The sequence below is a fragment of the Colletes latitarsis genome, chromosome 4, assembly GCF_051014445.1.
Source record: "Colletes latitarsis isolate SP2378_abdomen chromosome 4, iyColLati1, whole genome shotgun sequence".
NCBI classification, from domain to species: Eukaryota; Metazoa; Arthropoda; class Insecta; order Hymenoptera; family Colletidae; genus Colletes; species Colletes latitarsis.
The window spans coordinates 130001-132500 of record NC_135137.1 but is presented as its reverse complement, the minus strand read 5'-3'; positions in this window follow the sequence as shown (position 1 = coordinate 132500).

Genomic DNA, 2500 nt, shown 5'->3' with positions numbered 1-2500 from the left:
ATCGCCGTATTAATGGTAGATCGATGCTGGCGTGAGGTGACGCGCGTCGTCGTTTACACGATTGGGTCGAAACGAACAAAGAAACGAAAGAACATAACACAAAAACGTCCATTACTAAACAAAGATCTCGAACAAAAACAAAAAAACGTCCATTACTAACGAAAGAAAGAGGAGGAGAAGAGAAAATAAGACCCATCGTTGCGACGATCGAGGATGTCACCCGCCGTCAATTTTTCCATTATATACGCGTCTCGGTCGGAGATACGATGCTGGCTGTTTACGTTGCGCTCGCTCGAAGAGGAGACGACGACCGATTGTCACACACAACGCGCAGGGGCCGAAACAAAGCGCCCAAGGATCTACAGCCGAGGAACGAGACGCCGTCGAACATCGTTTCGCGACGTTCCTTTACGGTTTGAACTTGCGTATCCCGCTTTGCCCGGTGGCGTGTGTGCTCGTCGTCGTGCTCCGAACGAAACGTCCTGATGACGGCGAGGAAGTAATAAAATAATATACATCCTTACGGGTAGCCTGAAGCGAATCGCAAACGAACGACAACGCGTCGATTGTGCGGCCATCGTTGCTCGCGCGACTAACGACGACCAGCCGAGAAGGCTGTAGTTTATCGCATCGATTTCATCGAGCAACCGATGGACGCTGCCGCGTTCGTTCGTAAATGAATGTTATACATACTCACGGATAGCCTGAGGCGAATAATCGCAAACGACGACGCGTCGATTGTGCGGCCATCGTTGCTCGCGCGACTAACGACGATCAGCCGAGACGGCTGTAGTTTATCGCATCGATTTCATCGAGCAACCGATGGACGCTGCCGCGTTCGTTCGTAAATGAATGTTATACATACTCACGGATAGCCTGAGGCGAATAATCGCAAACGACGACGCGTCGATTGTGCGGCCATCGTTGCTCGCGCGACTAACGACGATCAGCCGAGACGGCTGTAGTTTATCGCATCGATTTCATCGAGCAACCGATGGACGCTGCCGCGTTCGTTCGTAAATGAATGTTATACATACTCACGGATAGCCTGAGGCGAATAATCGCAAACGACGACGCGTCGATTGTGCGGCCATCGTTGCTCGCGCGACTAACGACGATCAGCCGAGACGGCTGTAGTTTATCGCATCGATTTCATCGAGCAACCGATGGACGCTGCCGCGTTCGTTCGTAAATGAATGTTATACATACTCACGGATAGCCTGAGGCGAATGATCGCAAACGACGACGCGTCGATTTTGCGGCCATCGTTGCTCGCGCGACTAACGACGACCAGCCGAAACGGCTGTAGTTTATCGCATCGATTTCATCGAGCAACCGATGGACGCTGCCGCGTTCGTTCGTAAATGAATATTATACATACTCACGGATAGCCTGAGGCGAATGATCGCAAACGACGACGCGTCGATTTTGCGGCCATCGTTGCTCGCGCGACTAACGACGACCAGCCGAGAAGGCTGTAGTTTATCGCATCGATTTCATCGAGCAACCGATGGGCGCTGCCGCGTTCGTTCGTATATGAATATTATACATACTCACGGATAGCCAGAGGCGAATAATCGCAAACGACGACGCGTCGATTTTGCGGCCATCGTTGCTCGCGCGACTAACGACGACCAGCCGAGACGGCTGTAGTTTATCGCATCGATTTCATCGAGCAACCGGTGGACGCTGCCGCGTTCGTTCGTAAATGAATAATATACATACTCATGGCTAACTTGAGGCGAATAATCGCAAACGACGACGCGTCGATTTTGCGGCCATCGTTGCTCGCGCGACTAACGACGACCAGCCGAAACGGCTGTAGTTTATCGCATCGATTTCATCGAGCAACCGATGGACGCTGCCGCGTTCGTTCGTAAATGAATAATATACATACTCATGGCTAACTTGAGGCGAATAATCGCAAACGACGACGCGTCGATTTTGCGGCCATCGTTGCTCGCGCGACTAACGACGACCAGCCGAAACGGCTGTAGTTTATCGCATCGATTTCATCGAGCAACCGATGGACGCTGCCGCGTTCGTTCGTAAATGAATAATATACATACTCATGGCTAACTTGAGGCGAATAATCGCAAACGACGACGCGTCGATTTTGCGGCCATCGTTGCTCGCGCGACTAACGACGACCAGCCGAAACGGCTGTAGTTTATCGCATCGATTTCATCGAGCAACCGATGGACGCTGCCGCGTTCGTTCGTAAATGAATGTTATACATACTCATGGCTAACTTGAGGCGAATAATCGCAAACGACGACGCGTCGATTTTGCGGCCATCGTTGCTCGCGCGACTAACGACGACCAGCCGAGACGGCTGTAGTTTATCGCATCGATTTCATCGAGCAACCGATGGACGCTGCCGCGTTCGTTCGTAAATGAATAATATACATACTCATGGCTAACGTGAGGCGAATAATCGCAAACGACGACGCGTCGATTGTGCGGCCATCCGTTGCTCGCGCGACTAACGACGACCAGC